Source organism: Desmodus rotundus, chromosome 8 (genome assembly GCF_022682495.2).
Source record: "Desmodus rotundus isolate HL8 chromosome 8, HLdesRot8A.1, whole genome shotgun sequence".
Taxonomy (NCBI): Eukaryota; Metazoa; Chordata; class Mammalia; order Chiroptera; family Phyllostomidae; genus Desmodus; species Desmodus rotundus.
The window spans coordinates 11734473-11757449 of record NC_071394.1 but is presented as its reverse complement, the minus strand read 5'-3'; the positions used below and the strand labels follow the sequence as shown (position 1 = coordinate 11757449).

The 22977-nt window shown below is 50.1% G+C and overlaps 1 protein-coding gene and 1 long non-coding RNA gene across 2 annotated transcripts in view; one reads left to right on the top strand and one right to left on the bottom strand.

The window, feature by feature from the left end:
- Positions 1 to 4181: 4181 nt before the first annotated feature.
- Positions 4182 to 22977, top strand: part of ZHX2 (zinc fingers and homeoboxes 2) — a 134619-nt gene continuing 115823 nt past the window's right edge. Inside the window, exon 1 of the mRNA XM_053930449.1 lies at positions 4182 to 5025. The gene's annotated coding sequence lies outside the window, so the exon portion shown is untranslated. The remainder of the gene's footprint in view (positions 5026 to 22977) is intronic.
- LOC123477880 (uncharacterized) lies at positions 11961 to 22678 on the bottom strand. The gene is made up of 3 exons (XR_008427569.1): positions 22259 to 22678; positions 16798 to 16870; positions 11961 to 15415 (listed from the first exon to the last, which is right to left on the bottom strand). It is a non-coding gene; the product is annotated as an uncharacterized lncRNA (long non-coding RNA).

Here is a 22977-nt window from a genome sequence, read left to right as displayed (position 1 = left end):
AAAAAACCCAGGATCAGTGTCTGAGAGTGAGCATGTTTAGTCGCCTTTTGGTATAATAGCAAAAGGTGAAAAATGGGCATTAAAATAGCATTAGCCTTGAAGTTACAAGACTTGGGTTTAAATCATGGATCGGAATTTAGTCTGTGAAACCGAAGTCCTTACTATAACCTTTATAAGCTTCAGGCACCGCCTCTGTACAATGGGAATAATAGGACCCATTCTGTTTACCTTTCGGGGATGATGCAAAGATCAGACGCAAGGATGCAAGACCAGGAAATCAAATAAGTAATAAACTCTGAGCTTTCCCCATTTTTTAAATGTTCAGTTCAACACTCCAAGCCAGTTCTAGCTGCTGCTAAGTCAAGCTCCTGCTATGAACTTGAAAGCATCAAGTCCTAGCTCTGACCCTACCAATGCCAAGGGACTTCATCTCAAGGCGAGAGACATTTTATATCGAGCCACAGGGCGGGGAGATGCAGACCTGGAAGGAAACAGCATGTCTAGCATGTTTCCTTTCTACCCCCCCCACTCGTAGGTATTTAGTACAGAGATCTGAGTGTGCCAAAAGGTCACACTCTGTCTCCCATTCTTACTAGTAGTGCCTGGTCCATGCTACAGTCTGTAAACTGATATTCAATAGTTGTCATTTCTCTTGAGTCTCATGATGGAAAAATTAAATACATGAACAATGGAAAGATATATACCAAAATTATCTCCAGTAGCTGGTTTGGATTGCTGATAACTGGTTTCCTTTTCTTGCTTGTTTCTCTGTATTTTGTGTTTTCTTTTCTTTCATTCATTTAAGAAATATTTATCTAGGATACACATGCCTGTATCAGACAGGTGGAAGGGGTGGCTCTGCAATTCGCATCTCACTTCCGAATCGGTGCTGCACCCACCACGACTACTTGGAGTTTACAAGCCAGGGTGGATTTGTTGCCGTTATGTGAGGGACTCCTCCGTGGTAGTGCTGTTTTTGTTTTTGTTTTAATTTCTTCTGCTCCTGCCATTTCTAAATTTTCAAGGCTTCCCAGCCAGGCCTCATTCTCGCCAAATTATAAATAGAAGTTGCTTTCTCCTTCCTAGGCCTCTATAAAGCACCACGATGGACTCTTGGCCTTTGCTGGTTCTGAAGCCACCAAACAAAGATGAGAAACCAGGTTCTACCAGTTTTTGGCGGAGTGCCCTTGGAGAAGTTTCTTAACATCGGTGAAGTGCAGTTTTGTCATCTGTAAAATGGGTAGAAACAATACCCAGAGGGTAGGCAGTTTCAGGATTTCACAAGGTAACACATCTGAAGGGTTGGCACTGTGCCTGGCACCTGGTAGAGCCTCGAAACATGATTACTGTTAATAAAACTAGTCTTGGGAAGCACTAGAGGCTGTTCTAGACCAGAGCTCAGGTTGTCAGCAAAAGGTGGAATTCATGATCAGTGCGAACTCTGGCTCTGGGCTCTGGTGGACCCGGTTTCAATCCTTGTTTCCTCCACTTGCCTTGAGTGAGTGACTATATTTCTCTGAGCCTTGGTTCCTTTGTCTGCAAAATGGGTATAATAATAGATATAAAAAGTGGTTTTTCAAAATGTGATCTGGCACCCTGGAAAGCCCCAAGACTCTTTCAGAGATTCCTTAATTAAAAAAGAAAAACAAAAATCTATTCTCATAAGGGGGCTACAATGTTACTGGCCCTTTCCACTCTCATCCTCTCACAAGTACACAACAGTTCCCCAGAGGCCACGTGACATGTAATAATGGTGTCACTGCACTAATGGCTAAAGGGAAGGGTGTTTATAAATTCCTATGTTTCAGTTTTTCTCCAATTTAATATCTAATATGGTTAGTTAGTATATATTTCTTATATATATCTATATATTTCTCTCACATAAACAAAAGCTATTTGGGGTCCTCAATAATATTAAGAGATTAAAGGAGACCTGAGACCAAGGGGGGTAAAAAAAAACCCTCTAAGAATCAGTGACTCATAGGGTTGTTGAAAAGATAAAGGAACAACTAGCATATGCATAGAAAGCACTCAATAAACATTACTCTTATAAGTATTGATTCCAAAGCTCTTGAATCATATAAGATAAGGGCCTACCTACTCCGCCTACACAAAAAGAAAACTAGAATCATAGCCCTTAATGTAAAAGTCACCCTTGTTTTATTCCCTGCTGTTTGTTTATATGGTGAAAGTTCAGTGCATGTAAACTTTGACCAATTTAATGACACCGCTGCCAATCAGAAACCCCAACAATGTCCATGAGATCCAAATTCCCTGAAGATACGGAAAGTCTGTAGGAAGTCCAGAGGGGTTAGCCTGCTTGGCTACACCCCGACCCTTCCCACCCTATGAGAGTCTCCTATCCAGCCAGAAGCAGGAGGTCATGGGGTGGGGTGAAGGAGCTGGGGCTTACAGGACACCCTCCTAAGTGACTGACCACAAAAGGAGATGCAGCCTCAAAATGGGAATAGCCTCCTTGAGGGTTCAGCATTTCCATGGACATAAACTGAGAACTACACTTATTTTAAAAGGACCAAGAAAGTGGGGTAATGACCTGAGTCAAAAGTAAGTAAGGGTGAGAGTGAGACCTGAAACACTTCAAGAGTGAGCAAAATAAAAAAATTTAAAATGGGGGGTGTGGTCTTTTCTTTTTTCTTTTACTCTCTTGGCACGCCCTTGAGGGAAGGGGGAGAGGAAGAAGCCTGCATTGCTACATTCTGATGTTGATGGCAAGTAGATGAGGATCTTAAACAAGAGGTATCAAATAAATTTGAGAAAGTTGTGAGGCGAAGCGATGTGGATTACACTCATCAAGGAAGTGCTCGCCAGGATCCTTTAAACCTGGGCATTCGCCTCAGGTATTTAAGCACCAGGCAAGAGACCCCCTCCCAGTCCAGGTCCTTCCTTTATGCGTTGTTGGGGGGGGGGGGACAGATTCTGCATCAGCAACAACTGAACAAGCAGATGCAAGCGTCCCAATAAGGACGTTTTGCATATGAACAAATTTTATTTTGATTGTAAAAATTTCTTGGGGACCCAAGGGGTTATGTTCGAGAAAGTGGGGCCCTAGGAGAGATCCTAAGAAAAAACCTTTTAGCTACTTTCACCTTTCATCCTAGGAAACGAAAAAAAGCCAAAAAGTAACCCAGCGCATTGGCGACGCAGTCAGCTCCCAAGGCCAGCTGTCCCCACCCCAGTCTCGGTCCTCGCCTCCCACCACTCCGCCACACAGAGCCACCTGTTGCTGCCCTGGCGCCCAGAGCTGAGTCGCAAACCGCCGCTAGAGTTCGTTCTAATTCCCCGGAGCAGAGGCTGGCGGCGAGGCTCCGAAGCTCCGCGCCAGCTCCTCCTCAGGGCGGGCAGACAGGGTCGCCGCAGAGCCTCCCGGTTCCAGGTTTCTTTTGTTTTCTCGCTGCGCTCAGGGTGTCAAAAGCAGACCCCAGACAGCCTCCCCTCGCCCTAGGCTTGGCTACTGCGAGCTCGCTTTCAGCTCACGCCCGAGAGATGCTGAAGCGTCCAGATGCCCACGGAGGGAAAATCGGTCCATCCGGGCAGTTAACGAACCGCGCCGACAGGTTGCCCGGTGAGATTCATTCGGAAGCGTCCCCGGGATCCCGAATCCCTTAGAGCTCCTTAACCGAGTAGTGTTGCAGGAGCGCCGCGCCCACGACGCAAGTTCAAGTTCCCGAGGCCGCAGACGATGGGCAGCGATATCCCAGCCCGCCAGTGCTCTAAAATGCCCGAGAGGAGCCCGGGGGCGACGATGGTTAGGGATGTTCTCCCGCCGTGAAAGCCAGAGGAGTCTTAACTCTGAAACGGAACCGCCTCGCTTCCGAGGGACTTCACTGCGAGCGCCGCAGGGGTGTGCATTTCTCGGAGTCAGAATCCCAGCAAACGCCAGCCCTCCAAGAGTTGATGTCAGCACCCGGGGCGTCTGTTTGTTTATTGGCTCGTAAGGAAAAAAAGTTTGAGGATCTTTTACCAACCTCCGACCTAGCGCAAGAGGAAATCTCGGAATCTCCCCAGCAAAAGTCACCTAATTTTAAGTCGTTATGTAACTAGGAGCTTTTTCTTAGCCTCCTTAGCCCAAGCCCTCTCATTACTATTCCAGGAGTAAAATGTTTCTCGCTTTAAAAACATTTTTCTTAGTTGTTAGTATTTCCCTGAGCCCAATGACGAGAGAAGGCGCAGGCAGTGCCCTCGGCGCTCGGCGGCCCCACCCGCGCGCTGCCCCTAGCGCTGCGAAAGAGGCGCGGGGTCCCGCGATCTCCGGGTGCTGCAGCGCAGGGCGAGCAGCCGCGCCCCGTGGTCCCTCAGTCCGCCACTCCACGTGGTCAGGATCAACAGTTTGTCGAGCTCATCAGTGACACCTTGAACTTTTCATAAAGAAAATGGGTATTGCACCGAGAGGGTTCGACCGCTGCGCCAGGTCCTGCTTAATATTCAATGATCTCGCTCGCACCTCCCCCTCCTCCCCTCCCAGAAATTCCATCGACTCCGTTACTGGGCTCGGACTTTTAAGTTAATTTACTGCCCCCACCCCCCACCTTGGCTAGGAACCAGCGCCTTTAGGGCTAGCGTCCCCCCGACCCCAGCTTCCGCCTGAAAATGACATTTCGCCGGCGACTCGGGAGGGGGCTGAATTTCACTTTGTAACTTTCTGCGGAACCCGAGCCCGGGTGGCAGCTCGGGTGGTGGTATCGTATGCAAATACGCATGCTGACGTTACAGATCATGTGGGTTTTGGCGTAGATTCCCCACTGATCGAGACATTTTTTTCCCCTTTTTTTTGCCTTCTTTTTTTTTTTCTTTTTAAAATTTTGACCACTGTTCTCCGTACGAAGGTTTTTTCTGTCTGTCTGTCCGGCGGGCTGGCTTTGCCCCTCTTTCCCACGGAGCCCGCGCCGGGCGCCCGGTGGAGAGTGGGGTGTGGGTGGGGGCAGCCAGCAGAGTTCCATTTTGGAACGCCCGTGCCGCGTCTCCGCGTTCCCAGCCCGGGTCCCCGCGTTCCCAGCCCCGGCGCAGGTAAGAAACTTCGCCTCGGCGCCCTGCAGCCCCCGCCCGGCGCCGCCAGCCCCGAGCCCCGCACGCCCGGCGTCGGCCACTCCAGCCCAACTTTCCCACCGCCACCGTCGCCGCCGCGGCTCCCGAAAATGTGTTGTTAATGGGACTTGGCCGGGTTTGTGATCGGAAGGGGGGGTGCGGAAAAGGGGGGTGCAGGCTCTTTTTGCGGGTTGGAGGAAATGAGAAGATCCGGGGTGGGGGAGAGAATTTTTTGAAGAGTTTTGATTACAAGTTTGGATAAATGGGAGCCAGCCCGAGAGGAGGAGGAGGAGGAAAAACATGTCTACGTTTCCCTATGTCGACATAAGCCACAAAAAAATATGGCGTCCGCTTTCGACAGGGCGTTACGTAGACCCGACTCTGTTTTTATTTATTTATTTCGTGGCCGGCTCCCTCCCTTCTTGGCCCAGCCGCGGCGCTTTGTGCAAACGGGGCAGGTCCCGCGGGGACTCCAGCGGGACGTGGCCCCGTCTCGGCGGGTTTGGGCAGGCGGGGGGCTGCGTGTGTTGCTCCCCTCCCTCCCCCCGCTCTCCCCTCTTCTCCCCTCGCCTGGTGACGATTCGCCGTAATGTGGTGGCAGGAAGCATGACGCCGTGGGTTGAGGCTGCCTCTCCTCAGTCGTCTCTCCCGGTGGCTGCGAGCAGCGGGCGCGCGGCGCGGGCGGGCGCCGGAGCTACCTGCCGCGGGCAGGGCCAGAGCGCGGCGCTGTCCCCACGCCCCGCTCAGGTGCTGGGGCACCCGCGTGGGTAGAGGCTGTGGGGGACCGCGGGGTTCCCAGCCTGACTGTCCGCCGCAGGCTGACCCACGCCCGCAGCTCGCCTCTGCCAGCCCCAGCCCACGTTCGCCCCTGGAACGGCAGCTGGCGCTCTGCGTCTGCCCCACGAGAGGTTAATCTTTGTTGGTGTGGCAGCTTCTTTGTGGCTTCCCCAAGACTTGGTAGACTCGCCTTTGCAAACTTGCCCTTTCCCCAGCCGCTGTGCTGGAGGCTGCGGAGACGGAGATGAGCGGAAAGTTGGAAGCCAGTGAGCATCACAGAACGGTCCCCTTGGCCTCGTAGTTGTGCAGTGCTTGGAGGCAGAGGAGGAGCGAGGAGGGTGGCTTGTGAGTCTGGGGAGAAAAGTTGGGTGAAGCCAAGTTGGGATTTGCTCAGGCTTCCACCTGATGGATGGGCTGCCAAGCCAGTGGGGGTCTCTGCCTTCAGCTGTTTCACGCTGGCCTTTTGTTTGTCCGGAGGTGTGGAGGAGGGAGATAGGGAAATCGTGACTTTCTCCGAACCCTTCCCATTTGAAATAGTCGCTGCTGAGTTTGGGCCCCAGGACAGCTAAGTCTTTTCAGGCCTGAGAGTTCTTCCCCTACCTCCTCACTGATCTCCTTCTCTGTCCCAGCTAGCATCTCCCAGGTCTGAGTCAGGCCCTGTTGGGCAGGATTTGGGGGGCAACAATCCCTCTCCTTCATCCCTTGGTTCACTCAGACCTCCCACAATTACCCTCTGAAAACACACACAGACAGACACACACCTACACTCTCACTCCTTTATGAAGAGCAGAAATTAATGCCTGTTGAGGTGAAGGGGGCACAGTCCTGAGAGCTCTTCAAGATTTAAAACAGTGACTTTCTATCTATGAGGGCTCTGAGTTTCAACAGTTCAGTCCCAGGGCAGTAACGTCAAAAAGCATTTGGATGACAACCAAGTGGAATAAATAGCTTGTAAAATGGCATGTTTAATAGTGAAAATAAATTAATGGAGCTGTCAAGTGCGTGAATGGGTCTAACATAAAAGCTTGATTTAAGTTTAAAGGGAAAGTTATATAGCGCTGAATACACGTCTTCTTTTAAGGCCAAAAGGGGCAAATTCTAGAAGCCAAATTGAAATGTGTCACTGGCAATAACTAGACCTGTGAACTGTGGGAATATCGTTGCTGTTTAAAAGCTCTGCTCCTTGATTGTTCTGTTGTGCACGTACCTTATAGCCAAGTTCGATGTCAACTAAGGATCCACCAGAAGTTAACAGCTAGCTCTTAAGGGGAAAATTTAGCAGCCAAGGTTTTAAGGTAAATCACACACAGTAAGTTTTCACTTGACCTCGTCAGCGGTTCGGAAACTGTGAACTTTATTTGAAAGGACTCCTAAGGAAACCAATTTGACCCTAGGCTAATTGACATAAGCAAGAGTTAAGTGCCAACAGCCTATTTCTAATCACAAAAACCTCACCAAATTTCTAAATAAAGACCCCAAAACACTTCTAGCATTAAACAGTGAAAGAAATGGGAACTTTGCATTCATTGAAGAAAGACTAATAAAAATAAGAAAGATAATTGTTTTTCAACTCACTTACTGCAGTTCAGGGTCCCGGGTGGCCGTAGCCTGTCCTGGCAACTCAGGGCACAAGGCACGAAGCCATCCTTTCGTCCCAGGGTCCCTCACACTCCCTCAGACTGGCACAATGTGGACACACCAATTCAGCTCACACGCAAGTCTTTGGGATGTGGGAGAAACCCAAGAAGACATGGGGACAGCATGCAAACTCCACACAGACTGTGGCCGGGGCTGGGAATCGATTTTTCTTTTTCCCTCATCAATGGTATAATGAAATGACATCATTCGAGCACCTGCTGTATATTAAATAATCCCCCATTTAAAGGAAAAGATTAAAATGATGTAGCTGTTTGTTGGCACTCAAGAAAGGTATTCTCCCTGACATGAATGCAGTCTATCTTAACAGGCCCCATCGGGCGGAAAGGTGACTCTGCCCCAGGTGTCTCATTCACGTCAGGGCCACGTGAGTCGGTGGGATGCCGCACATTGGACAAGAAGAATAATAACAGTGTTTGATGACAGTTGCTAGCTCTCACGAGTTCAGCATGCCAGGCACAGTGCTATGTATTTTGCATGCTTTATCATTCCATTCTCATCATAACCCTGTGAGATTAGTACTGTTATCCTCACCTTACAGTTGGAGAAACTGAGGCTCAGAGAGGTGAAGAAAGTTGCCCAAGGCTGCACAGCAAAAAGTGAAGTCAGCACTCAAAGCCTGGCCTTACTTTTTAGCTTTAAACCCTCCATTATAGCAGCTCCCTGGATGTGGGAAGACCTAGTCAGAATGAAAAGGAGAGGAGGGTTAGGCACAGGCAGGAGAGAGGGGGCAGTGACCTCTGCCCTGTGGTCCAAACTCATAGGAATCTTCCTGCGATTCATTTCTTTATTCATTTACTTAGCAACTAAGTGTTGATTTCTTTGTCCCTTCAGCAACTATAATTATAATCTCCATCACATTAATGAGAGCCTGCAGGCATTAAGCACTTCTAGATGCCAGGAGCCATTCTAAGTATGACGAAACTATTTTGTCTAGGTGGCAATTCTGTGAGCTAAGCACTGTCAGTGTCTCCTTTTTGGAGACGAGGAAGCCAGGACACAGAGAGGTTCTCTAACTTGGGGTCCGAGACCAAACAACTAGGAAGTAGAGTGCCACGTGTGTTCCAAGCTCTGAAGAAGTCCACCGCTCCATGGGAATGCTGGTGAGGTGGAGCCCCCTTACCCTTCAGGAATTTGAGCAGGTGGGCTGGGAGACAGACACTCATTGGCTGCATCGAGCAGGATTAAATAAGTGCTGTAGTTGAGAAAAGTAACTACGTGGAAGCACAATGAAGGGCATGATTGTTCGTCTCTAAGGGAAAGAGCTATGGAGGGTATCCTAGCGTGGGTAGCATCCCAACTGACCCATGAATGAGGTGGAATAAAGTCTGGAGGTGTATTAGACAGCACCTAGACTCTGCCTTTCTACTCTGTCATCCTTAGGGTATAGACCATTGGCCCCAGGTCTGTGGTCTCATGGTGGGAATGTGGCTGCTGCATCTCCAGGCTGCACATCTGCATTCCAGGAAAGAGAAAGTAGGATGAGTGGGGCACAAAGAGTGTTTACCTAGTATGGCTTCACTGTTACCTCTAGGAAGGAATGTGCTTCTGAGGGATTTCTGTCCTTAGCTCATTGACCGCAGCTTAGCTCATTGCCTCCCAAACCTACCAGGGAGGGGAAATCAATTATTTTTAGTTAGGCACTTTGCTGCTGTGAACAAATAGTGAAGGAACAGCTGTTGAGTTGGCAGATAAAGTGTGTGCGGCCTAAGATGAGAAGAGAAAGGAAGGTATTCAAAATGAAAACCACATCGTGGGAGCTGTGTGTATCCTGGGAGGTGGAGAGGGGAGCAGGGAAGGTTGTCAAAGAAAAGACACCAGATTAGGGGGTACTGGGGAGCCATGGCGGGTTGCTGAGGAGGGAATGCCACGTGTTATAGCAAGGGGAAACGGACAGCACTGTGCCTTGTGTGAACAAATCTATTCAGTTCTTATTTGAAATAAAATGAGTTCTGGAAAGTTTCAGACTGGGGCCCCAGTTTTCCCCGAGGGCAAAAAGAAGACAGCATAGAATAAGTGAGGGATGGGGGAAGATTTTCTTTTAGGTCCTATCAATAAGAATCCAAAATTAACCTGATGTTGGTCAGCAGTTACCAGGAGGTGACTAGCTCTCTTTCGTAATGAGTGGGACTGAAACCAGTAGAAGGGGGTACCAGATACTCCCCAAACACTACACTTGCCTTTCTCCTGACCTCCGGGGCTCCTGGGTCTCACATGCAACTCCACCTCTCATCGACAGAATCACTTTGGTCACGGCCCTTCACCTTTGCTTTAGATGCAGGGGAGGACATCAGAGGGCTTCAGAGGCACTGCCGCTCAGTTTCCCACTCTGGGTTCCTCCAGCGAGGACCCGCATCCCTGATTCTCTGCTCAGTTTATCAGCTTTATGACTTTTTAGGGCTAATACTTTCTTCTCCAAACCTCAGTTTCCTGGTCCCTCAAAAATGGGGATCATGCTAATGGCTAGCTACCCTAAGGGTGGTTGTGAAGCTCAGGAAGAAATGTACAAAAGGGCTTCGCAAACTCCTAACTCACAGATTGTGCTCCATAAACGCTACCTGTTACCACCGTCATCCCCAACCACCGCCATCGTCGTCACTGCCATCACCTCTGGGATGTGGCTTTGTTGTCGTTAACATGCATGGGTTGTATCGCAGATTCCGAGGCCCAGACGGTCCCATCTCATCGCCATTCTCCTCCGCACTCCCCACGCACACGTGCACTCTCCCGGACTGTCAGAGGGAGACCCTGGGGCCGTGTTCGGGCACTGCAGCGTGCTGAGTCATGGTCAGGCCCGCACAGTTCCGAGAGGATGTTGGCTGTGACGTGTGCCCATGGTAGACAGTGAAGTGGACATTGTTCTTCGTACGGACAAGGTAGTTTCATTTTTAACTGAACGAGAGGATTGCCTCCTGATTCCCTTCCTCCACCCTCCTCGAAGGCCTTCACCCTACATCAAACAGGTTGTGATTTTAAGAACATCCACCCACAGTCTGTTTCCTGTTCTTCCGTGTGTAGTCGTGCATCTAAGAGGGGTTGACTGGCAGGAGTGTGAGTGTGTGTGTAGCAGGCCCCCCGGGAGAAGAGCAGTCCTGAGGACAGCGCGTCGGTTTCCACCCAAACTTGAAAACGGAACAGAGGAGACCAGGGCCAGGGTCTTGCTGACACCTGGCTTTACCCCCTGGTGGATAAGCTCCCTGTTAAAAGCCACAATTCACACGCCGTCTCCCTCTCTCTGCTCCATCTCCAGTCTGCTATTACCATAAACCTTACTGGAGATTAAATCTTACTACACAGTGTTTCTCTGCGATAGTGTTTAACACCTAGAATCTGCAGTAAATGAAAAGCTTGTGCTATTGATCCGTGGGGGGTCGATATTAAGGAGTGTGACCCAGGCATTCACTTTGGTGCAGAGGCTCGGTTTGGGATGGGAAAGTGGGACGTGCATGCTGGGTTCGCCTTCCTGTGTTTAAAGCCATACGGGGTTTACCTTGCAGGGGAAACCAGCACAAGCCTCCAAACCATTTGCTGTCAAGTTCACCGTGGGGAGTGGATTCATGTGTCCCTGGGGCCTCAGAGAGTGGCCAAATGGAGTTAGTTCCTTCTTTGGGAGAGAACACTCCCAGTTGGGGGTCCAGGACAAACCATGGGAGGGGGAAGGAGCCTGCTGTCCTGAGGGGCTGGGAAGAGGTGAATGGAATTCCTGGGCTACAGGTTTTCCTTGGCCTGATTGGACGCCTGCAGCTGCAGCTGCTGGGCTCAAAAACATCTGCAGAGAACTGAGGAGGGACCAGAAGTCTAAATTAGGGAGGAGGCGGCAGCAAGCATGCATGCATGGGTTGTGCAAACGTGTCGGTTTAAATCAGTGTTGCAGAAAGAGTCCAGAACAGCACTCCTCAGCAGGGCTGGCGTTCGTGCCCCCCCATGGCCCTCTTGACACCCCAAGCCTTGTCCACTCTGGCTGGTGAGGTAGAACAAACACAAAGCTCCTTACACAACTAGACACACCACAAACACACAGAACTCATCATCTTGAGAGCAGCAACAGCCCCCCAAAAACCGAGTACCTACTATAGCAGTCTCCCCTTATCTGTGGGGAATACGTTCCAAGTCCCCAGTGGATGCCTGGAACCGCGGATAGCACAGAACCCGTATCCATACTGCTTTTTCCTGTATATGCATGCCTATGAGAAAGACTCATTCATAGATCAGACACAGTAGAAGATCAACAGTAATTCATAATAGAATAGAACACCTATCACAAATATACTGTAACAAATGTGATGTGAATGTGGCATTATTAAGTAAAACAAGGGTGACTCGAACACAAGCCCTGGAGACCAGGACAGCCAATCTGATAACTCAGTAAGGGGCGGGGAGTGTGTACAGCATGAACTCACTGGACAAAAGGGTGATTCACATCCAGGGCAGGACGGAGCTGGACAGCACGAGATTTAATCATCTATGCAGAACAGGACACAATTTAAAACTTATGAGTAGTTTATTTCTGGGATTTTCTTTTTAATGGCTTCGGACCGCAGTTGACCACGAATAACTGAAATGGAAAAAAACAAAACCTGAGATGGGGGACGGGGAGGAGGGGAGACTTCTGTACGTACCAGGCACTCTGCCAAACACTTTCATTATGTCCTCACTCTGACCGTGGGGAGTGCACGCAGGGCAAGGATACAGCCCCATTTTAAAGACAGGAAGTCAGAGCTCAGAGAGGTTAGGTGTGTCCTCAAGGTCACAGAGCGAAGGCCGCGGAGCCAGCATTCAAACTGGGATCACCCTGATTCCAAAGCTCTTAGTCGGCACCAGGTCTGTCTGAAGTCTTCCGGAGGCCAGCCCCACCCTCGCCTGAAGGGAGTGTGGGGAGGACATGCTTCTGGACAGTCCGATTGCTTTTCTGCAGAAGAGGCGTGGGGGTATGTGCACGCATGTGCCTGTATGTGAATTTAGTCCAAACAAGAGAGAATTCCAAATCTGTGCCTGTTGTCCTTTGCACCCTTCCCCCACCCCAAAGACAATTCCAGTGTCTTTATCAGTGTCTCTAACAGAACATTCTCCAGGGGGCACTGCACCCTCTCCACCCTCTCCTTCTTGGCTCTGCAGAGAAGGAATCCCAATGGGCTGAATGCCGCAAAGTTGGAGACCGAGGAGAATCTGGGTGCAACTTTCAGGATGCTCAGCAGCCCTGTCAGCCAATGGGGGAAGGGGATGCAGGGAGCAGGCTTCAGAAGGGTGGAGAATGGCAGTGTTGCTGGTTTTATACAATAACAGAGGATCATTGTAATTGGGAGCCCATGAATCATAACACGTCTGCCTATGGCCCTCTCCAGCTGTAGAGCCATTTAGTTAAATAGCGCACAGAAAACCCTTTTCAACTGGTATCACTTTCCCGCTGTTCTTAAAATGTAAGACTGAGCCGAACTGCTGTAACGACAAAGCCATCTCAGGCTCCCCCAGCCCCTGGGTGTGCCCAGAGTCCCCGTGCAATCTTGCTGGCCTATGGAGGAGGATATCTAGAAATGATTTGCATTTGCACTGCACCCTTATCTTTTTGGAAACAGCTCCTTTAAGATATTTGCCCACAGCCTGGACAGAGCTGCATGTCACGGCCAAGTTGTTGATGGTGGGCGGTGACCCAGAGGGAGCAGGGAGAGGCCAAGATGTCAGCACTAACAGGGATGGGGGGGTGTTTCCTTTTTTTGTGGCGCAGTGGAGTGGAGGGACATGGACAAACAGCTAGAAGCTGGAAAAAGAGACTGCCCCTTGGCCGAGAAATTTGGGGGAAGGGCCGGTGGCGGCTGCAGGCAGGAGGGAGAGAAGCACAGGCCCTCTCCTCACCTCCCCTGAGGGGAGTGCCAGGGTTTTGTCGTGGGGAGAATGGCCCAGTGCTCTCTTTCCGGGAGCTGTGTGTTACAAAATGGATTCTGAGCACACAGCGACTTGTCCCCGAGCCACGCAGTTCAGGACAGCTGGAAGACTCACATTGTTTCCAAAAGCAAGGGCTCTTGGGCGCACAGAACCACAGGGGAGACGGTTTGGGATCAGTCCCTGGGTTAATGGCAGACATTCCAAAGACTGAGGGCTGAGCGTGGGCACGGCCTGACTTCACCACTTTTAGAAGTGGGGTTGCGGGTCTCCCGGTACAAAGTCTTAATGTCTTCTGAGCTCCCTGGGGAGAGACGGTGGGGGGATGAGAATGATAGCGACGTGGTGCATTAATAGGATCAGGGGATGTTCTAGCTGGAAGAAACTTTAGGGGTCCCCCAGCCCAGTTTGGGGAAACTGGGGCCCAGAGAGGCAAGGGAAGTCACCCAAGGTTACAAGAGCATATGGCAGAGTAGTGTGTTTCCTCTTCTGTACAACGTAGCTTAAGTTCCTTCTGTTTCCTTGGGCCTTCCCTGACCAGCCAGCTCTGTCACAGTACCTTCCCTTCCCCCTTCTTTTCCTCTTTCCAGTCACTGAGCACCTGCCAGAGGAAGAAAACAACGCCCCTGCCCTCAGGGAGGTCACAGTCACTTGGCACATAGCAGCAACTGCAGCGATCATCATAGCTAGCTCTTAGCGACATCATAGACACAATGCTGAGTGCTTCTGTGTGGGTTAGCTCCTGACACCCCTAACAGATGTGGGGACTCTTATTCCCATTCAACAGATGAAGAAGCACAGTGTAGGAAAGTCCTTTGTCCAAGGTTTCTGGAAACCAGACAGTCTTACACTGCATTTGCCTCTCCTGTCGTCCAAGCACCTGGGGCTCCCTCGAGGGGACTATGGCTGCTCCCCCACCGATTAGAACTTGGGGCTGAGCCGCCAGCCAGCACTGATGATAACAGTAAGAATGGGCATGCCTTCAGGGCTTGACTAGGGCTTTCTCATGCACAGGTTTTCTTTCCCATTTTTTATGAAGGCCAGCTGTGTGCAGGCTCCACGCCCCTCACACCATAGCCCAGGTCATTTGTACAGCAACCCTGCTGAGCAGATTGTGGGAAGGGCGGAGCCAGAACTCCAGCCTATGGCGGTGGGATCCAAGACTGGAGCGGTTTTATCCACATCAGGCAGGCTGCGGCCAGAGGTAGCTGATGGGGAGTCCTATGTGGTCAGGAACAGGTCACTTAGGGACATGAGATTACCAGTGACTGCCAGGGTTAGTTTCCCCAGAGTTCCCCTAAAAATAAAGGAACTTTGAGGCACTTTAGGCAACTTTCAGTTGAGCGGCAGCTACTTATTTGAGCACAAGAAGCAGCACCAAGTATGAGGTACTGGGCACAAACTGTGCGCCAGGCAGCACTCGCATAGTACAAGCAATCGCCCCATTAAAAAAAAACAGCTCGAGGTGTCATTTCCATTCCTTAAAATTCACCCATTTAAAGTGTACAATTCATCAAGTTTTAGTACGTTTTCAGAGTTGTGCCCCTATCACCACAATCTAATTTTGGGACATTTCCATCATCCCCAAATCTGTGCCCATGGTTAGCAGTCACTTTCCACCCCTCAGTTCAGCCTCCTGCCCGCAGCCCTAGGCAACCACTAACCTGCTTTCTCTCCGTATGGATTTGCTTTTACTGTACTGGCCTCTCGTGTTTGGCCTCTTTCGCTGAGCAGGATGTTTTTGAGGTTCATCTATGTGGTAGCATGAACCCGTATTGCATTATTTTTATGGCTAAGTAATTTTCCATTGTGCGGATATACCACATTTATTGGTCTGCTAGGGCTGCTGTAACAACATACCAGAGGCTGGGTGTCTTAAACAACAGGCATTCACTTTCTCACAGTTCTGGAGACCGGAAGCCCAAGATCAAGGTGTCAGCAGGTTTGATTGGTGGTGTGGCCTCTCTCCTCGGCTTATAGATGGCCAGCCTCTCGTGTCCTCGCATGGTCCTTTCTCCGCATACACCCGCCTCTGGTGTGGTGTCTTTGTCCAAATTTCTTCCTATTATAAAGACACCGGTCAGGTTGGTTTAGAGCTCGCCCAATGGCTTTATTTTAACTTCATTACATCTTGAAAAACCTTATTTCTAAATATAGTTACACTCTGAGCTCTGGAGTTTGGGCTTCAACATGAGAATTTGGTGGGGGGGTGGGGCACATTTTGCTTATCGCTTCGCCAGGAGACAGTGGGATCGGTTCCACATTTGGGCCATTACGATGATGCCGCCGTGAACATCTGTGTACAGTCTCTGTGTGGGTGTGTGTTTTCGTTTCTCCTGGGAAGACAGCTAGGAGCGGGATCTACGGGTCACTTTTTGGGGAGCTGCCGACTGTTCTCTGAAGCTGTGGCACTGTGTCCCTGTCCTGCCAGCAGGGCGAGGACTCGGACTTCTCCACATTCTCGCCAATCCTCCTTATTGTCATAAGCCCAGATTTACAGGTGAGGAAACTGAGGCACGGCGTGGGGAAGGTCAGCCACAGGACTGAAGAACAGCGGAGCAGGATCCCCACCCCCTACACCTATGAGACCAGTCCACTACCCAGGGCCCAGACTAGGGTGAAGCAAACAGTGGCACCCAGTGTGCAAAACTTAAGGTGGCACTCACTGTCAGGCTCCCATGCAGTACATAGTCAGCACCCAGAGGGAGTGCCTCCTTAAATTTCATGTGCTTGCCTCACTCTTGTCCTGGACTTGCCATTGTCCTGCTCCTAGTCTATAAGGCACTGTGCTCAGTATTGGGGCGGTGGGGGTGGGCGGGGGGAGAACACAAAGGCGACCAAGCCACTGCCCCTGCCCTGGAGGTGCAGTCCCACCCAGGCAGCCTGGCTGGACTTGCGGAAGCAAAGTGCCCACTCCTAGGGTGGCTGGCTGTGCAAAGTACAGGGGACAATACCTCTGAAAGACTTAGCACAGCGCCTGACACCTAGGCAATGCCCTAGAAATGCCACTGGTACTCTTGTGTCATCATTAACGTATTTCTGCTGGGAGGCTTCCTCTGAGTCACTGGTTTGAGGGACATCTTTGACTAGAAGCCTCATCCCCCACCCCACGAAAGGGGCCACCTCCCAGTGACCAGGAGGAGGGCTGGGACGAAGGAAACTGGCCACCCACGCTGTCCTCACACACACTGAACCTGCCCTGGGAGTGGCGGGTCATCCAGGAAGCCCAGCACCGGCTTCACTTTAGCTCTGTTAGTTCCAAAGCCTGAGTGCAATCCCTGCGCTCCCAGGTGTGAGAACGTACCTGAGGGATTTAAAGCCCTGGGGGTCCAGGTGAGCCAGGGAAGGGGCAGCTTTGGGTTTGTGCTGAATTGGCCAGTCACCTTGTTTCCCTCAGCGGGAAGAAGGGGCCTTGTCAGAGGCTTTGGTTGGAATCAGACCCACCTGCAGGCCTTTCAGGGTTAGGGAGCGTGCACTGACTGATCCTGGTAGATATGGGGAATCGACTTCCAGGTTTCTGAATATAGAAGATACGTATCAGTTACAAAAAAAATATATAGAAATAATGGAGCTTTCTTGCTCAGTTCAGCCAAAGACCATATAGATTCACACATGGCTTAATAACAGAAGCTCGGGGGTCCTGTTTTAGGGGAAGGCGGCTTGCTTGCAGCACCACAGCACCGAAGGTGTTAAGACACTCTAGCTGGTGCCCTCCCCAGCCCTGTGCATGTGCCATGTCCAGCACTCACTTGCTGGCACACCCAAACACAGGCTGTCTGTGCTATAGGGTCACCGTGAGTCTTGGAAGCTGGCTCTGTGTACTGCCCACCGGTGGTCTCACACGTGTATTGGTGCCATGATGAGATCTCAGGCTTGTTGGAAACTGGGGCTTTATGCTTTGGTTCCCACATCTCCCCCGCCCCACCCTCTGCCACCTGAATGCCTAGCTCGGGCTCCGTGGTTGCTCAATAAATACTTGTTCAATTGATAAGCAGAATTGAACAAAGGAGAGAATCTGTGCATGTTGAAATAGGAGGGGGAAGTTATGCTGGGCCTAGCTACCCAAAAGTGAACAGACAATTCTCCCAGAGCTGATTTTTTTTTTGCACCTTTTTTTCAATAAGAGGAAAAGAGGAAGTCTTGTTAGAAGGAATACGTGTTGTGGCATCTGTCACCATCCTTTCCCTGCTGCAACTCCACTGACATGTGCGCGCCTAAAACACCAAATCCTACCATGTTTCATTGCAATTATTGTTTAAATGGGCTTTCCCATGCATTCTGAGCACTGCCACTTAGTAACCCCCAACCCCTATGATCAGATCCAAAACCCTCACCCTGGCATGGCGGCCCTTCAAGAACTGGCCTCTACCAACCAGACACGCTGTGCTATAACCACTTCCCCCTCCGCCATGTTCCCACACTCCAGCCACGCAGGCCTGATCCCTGCGCCCCGCTGCCATCCTCTCTCCCTTTCATTCCTTTCCAGTCAGAGGCCCTTCTCTCTGGAAAGTCTCCTCTCCCAAACTTAGCAAAACTTCCTCATTCCTGCTACAGAGATACTCGCGCTCTCCTCTGGGAGGCTGGCGTGCCCTGGAAATAAACCCTTAGAAACCTCAGGACGTGGGCTTTCATCTGTTTGCACATCTGTGTCCCTGAAAAACTATGTGCTATCCACCCACCCCAAGGGAGAGCGTCCTCTTTTTCTCCATGTTCCCAGCACAGCACCGGCCGGCCCACTGCGCAGGTTGAGAGCGAATGTCTCTCAAGTGATTGGCTGGTTATATGAATGAGAACATTCACCAGAGCCTGTGCTCCAGGTCAGCGCAAGTTAGAGAAATAAGAGTTGCTGCTCACTGCTGCCCCTTGTGGCAGGTACTTGCTGCCACCTGAGAGAAAAGTCACTGGACGGTTGTGTAACAGGAAGCAGCCAAGGAAACTTCCGGTCTCAGGCTGGCTTTGTTCCAAGTTCAGAGTCTCTTAGCCAAACCACCAAACTGTGTACCTCCCTAGCCAAGCTCTGCTGCATCGTCTGGACCTCTGGCCTTTGTGTACAACCTGGATCCACTTCCTCCCTCTGCCTTGGCTTTACCCTCTGACTTCCCCTTCCTGCTTGGCCCCTAGAGCAATATCACAGGTGTTGTTGCAGGGTCTTACCACCACCTCCAATATTAAACTAACTTTTGACTGTGTCTGAACTTTAGGCCAAACTCAAGTTGGTAGGGAGGAAGGAAACAAACGGATTGAATGCCCACTATATGCCAACCATTGAACCAAGCATGGTGCACCCTCTGCCTTGTTGTATTTTATTTAATTCTCCCAAGCACCCTGCTTGGGAGAAATTTTTGTACCCATTTTATATATAAGGAAATGAAGGCCTCGAGAAATTCACTTGCCTGAGTTACACGGTAGATGGCCGGGCTAGGATTGAAAGCCAGGTCTGCATGGACCCGCGCCCCGGAATGTGCCGCACCACAGTGCTGCTGGAGCGTTAGGTAAAGGGCACTACGAGTCTGTGTCAAGCTCCTAAGCAAGTGGGGCACAGAGACACTGGTTCTGTATTCCCCTCCAGAGTTCAAGGTTTTGCATGTGAAAGGCCACAGGACTAGAATTAGTGACAGGAGCGTCTTTTTCCTTTACCTTAGAAAGAAACACCTTAGAAGGTGTTTCTTGGCACTACTGAAGTTTCTCATGCCATTTCATCCTCTTGCAGATTCGTCACCAATCTCCCCCTTCCCCCTAGGGAGGGAAGGAGAAAAAAGTACACATCACAAGAAAGATGGCCAAATTTACTAAATCTTAATCATCTTTCTGGGCCATTTTTTTTTTGAGAGGGGGGTGGGAGGGAGAAAGGGAGGGAGAGAAACAATGATGTGAGAGAGAAACATCAGCTAGTTACCTTCCATACAAGCCCCAACTGGGACCAAACCCTCAACCCAGGCATGTGCCCTACCTGGGAATCAAACTGATGACTTTTCGGTTTGTGGGATGATGCCCAACCAACTGAGCCACACTGGCTAGGGCTGGGCCATCTCGTGTGATAGGAAAAATAGTCTCCTTGAGATTTCAATGTAGTGTGTGTGTGTGTGTGTGTGTGTGTGTGTTAAGTAATAGAGAATAACTGGCCATTCTATGACAAACACACAAGAACCCTCTGGAGCAGGCACTAAATAAGATATATGAGTGGTCAGGTTAGGCTAAGCTATGATGCAGTGACAAGTAAGCCCCAATATCCTAGTGGTTTACCAAAGCAAGGTTTACTTCTCACTCTCACAAAGTGCCCTGAAAGACAACAGCTCTTCAGGGTAGCCTTCGTCCAAGCTGTGACTTAGGGATCCCGGAGGCCTACCTTTGCTAGCCATATCCTTTGAAACAATTTCAGGCTGCTAGAGCAGGGGAAAAGAAAATTGAAGGGCCACAAATGTGCTCTTTAAGGTGTCACTTCTGCACACACAACCCTGTCTTGCTGCAAGGAGCCTGGGAAAGGTGGGGAAGCACATGAGTGCCTGGCAAGTTGTACCTGTCTCTATCCAGTGAGGCCGGGGACTGGCTGTGCTGCTTCAGCAGGTGGTCGCTCCTGTCAGCCTTGCTGAGTGCCAGTGAGTAACAAGTATCAGTGACAAAGCCCAGACCTGAACAGAGCTTCCTGACACTTAACCCAGTGCCATTTTTGGCTCTGAGGACTGTCTGGAAGAGGCACTGAATAAGATACATGCGTGGCACTCAACTGTCCCGCCCAGTGGTACGAGGAGGAAAGGTGCTGATGGTCTACACACCACCAAACGTGAAAAGTAGATTTTTATTGCAGTATGTCACCTTTCTCAGATGTTGTAGAATACCATCACAATTTGGTTTTACATGGAGCATCTAGTCTGGCATAAAGAAAATTAACATTTAACGAGCCCCTAACTGCTGCCAAGCACTAATGATGCTGAGCGAGTGGCTCTAACTGCATTTACCACACGTGTGCAAAGTGCCAGGCAGAGTCTCAGCACTGTAGGGATTCACTCATATACTCTACCCGATGCCCCAAGGAGGTCCTTGATGTTACTTCTCTCCTGAAAGAGGCCTGATTATCTGTAGTTAATAGATGAGGAAACAGAGACTCAGAGAGGTGAGGAAAACATAGCAAGGAAGGGGCAAAACTTGGCTTCACGGGCTGATCTGGCTGATCCTCAACCCAGCACTCACGTTGGGTGGTAGGAGTATGTTCGTGGTTGTGGAAGAGGCCAGGGATTAAAAGCCAGTGCAAATCGGGTGAGCAGTAGAATGCTTTTTGTGTATTCGGCTGCGTCTATATGTTTTGAGGCACTGGAGGTGCGATGGGTGCTGGTGCCTGTTCATTAGTACAGGAAATAGTCGAGCACCTGCTTTGCGGCAGGCACCAAGCTTAACACGGGAGAAACTACAGTGGCGAATGAGATGCTGCTTTCACTCTAGACTTGTTTATTTTCCTGTGGCACTTTCTAGATTTTAAGAAGTTGCCTTGAGAGGTAACTTAAGAACGCTGCTCACGGCTGCCCAGGAACGACCACATATTTGAAATTTGGCTCCGGGAACATTGCATGGGGCATCCCGGCTCTGCTCAGAAAACGAGGACCCTCTTCAACAACTTGGTCCCGTGACTAACCAGCCTAGCGTTTGTTGGTTACTAACCTTGCACTAGTTCTTTTCTCAGGCAGTTAGCCAACTATTACTCAGGCCAACACTGAGATCACCTAGTCCAACCCTCGGGGTGTCACAGGAGAGAAAATGGAGGCTCTCTCTAGGTTGTGCAATGCCCAGTACCCCTCAGCTACTTAGAATGCTTCCATAGCAAAGCTCACTCGCTCCAGAACAACAGATGTTATCAATGATACGAAACAGATGTTATCAGCGACGTGAATATATCCTTAACTACATTCAGGATTTAAGCGTACCGTGTTTTACCCCTCCTTGCCCTTTATACCTTTGATAATATGCCTTTTCACCACCCTAAGGTAGCCAGAGCAGCAGGGCAACCAGCCTCAGCTCCCACCTGGCCCCAGGTGTGAGTGGATGGCTACAGCAGAAGCTGTTCTTCCTTGCAGCTCGGAGGAGATGAGGGACACGCCCCATGTCAAGTCGCTAGTAGTGGAACCTGGGCTAGATGCCTGTGCTTTTCCTTGTGCTTCGCTATTTTCTTACTTTCCTTTTAGTTTTCCAGGATTAGAATTGCATGTGAAGTTCTCCTATGAAGCTGATCATTTCAGGTGGCGGAGATACAAATCCGGAGAAGTGTGTATATTGATTTGGTGAACTTCACGTTTTTTTTCTGCTCATGGTTTAAATTGTAGAGTTTGGTCCCCAGAGAGTAATAGGGTGACTCGATTACCTCCATGGAGTAGAGGACTTGGTGATCCTGGGGGCCCAATGAGGGAGCGCCCAAGGCTTGCTCTGTCTTTCTGGCTGTGAGAAGCTCTCATCTAGGAGATCTGAAACATAGGCAACTTCCTTCTTCCGAGATTTTGGAAGAGTCCTTCCCACCAGCCTCCCACCAATCCTACACCTTTGCTCGGCATGAATAACAGGCATCTGAATTTACTTTCGAGAGAAAGAAAATCTCTTGGTCCCTACCCCAGCTCATCTAGTACATCCAGAGCCTGTCTGTCCTGCAGTTCAGATGACCTTGGTACCAGAAGACCCCAGTCCCCATTCTATATCTCTTTCATCCCAGCCCCATTCCACCCTGCCTTATTTCCCTGTCCTGGGCTCATGTAGTAGTTACAGCCAGGATCCTGGTGGCCCTTCGCTTCTCTTCTCTGCTAGGCACCTTCAAAGGAAGCTGGTGCTGCGCCTGCAACCCTTCAGTTCTGCAAATATAAGGGATAGAAAGGGGGAGTTGTGTCCTGGACCATGTAGGGGACCCCCAAAGCTGTAGCGGCCATACCTTGTGTAGGGTCGATACTCAGTGTTTGTGGAATTTCTGAGGCAGACAGCACCAATGGACCCACAGTGATGCTTATCCGGGACACCGGCTGCTGGAGAGTTGGCACAGTGGGCATTTGCTCTGGCACCTGATGAAACATCCTTGCACCACATGCTATCGGCAACCCTAAGTGTAGGTTAACAGCGAGTGCCTGGGTTCATCCCGAAAATAGCTAGCGGTCACCTAGGAGCCAAGTCTTTTCCTAAGGGAAGGGGGAGGGCGGAGGGAGGATGAGAATCGTACTAAACTGCAGGAGCTAAAGAACAAAGAACATGTTTTCTTTCCTCTCTCAAAGCCACGTGGGAGGCTTGCCTGAGAGACTTGCAAAAACAAAACAAAACCCTACAACTGGAATTATATCGTGTGTAGACAGGTGCAGGCACACACACACAGCTACAACGCGGCGCTGCTTTAACGGTTAGTAGTTTTGAGTCTTGCGTACAACAGGGAATATGTATTTATGGGCCACTTTAACCAGAGGATGTATATTGAGGTTGATAGTTTGTTTTAGTAGTTCCAGGTTTTAGGTATTCAACTCTGTAAATCAAAGCTTTCAATGAATAAAAAGACTATAGTTTGTGGAGTGTTTGTTTAAAATAACAACCCATGAAAAAAATTCCTAGTCCTAGGTTTGCAGAAAGGGACTATTTATTGCTAATTACCTACTTCATCACGGATAT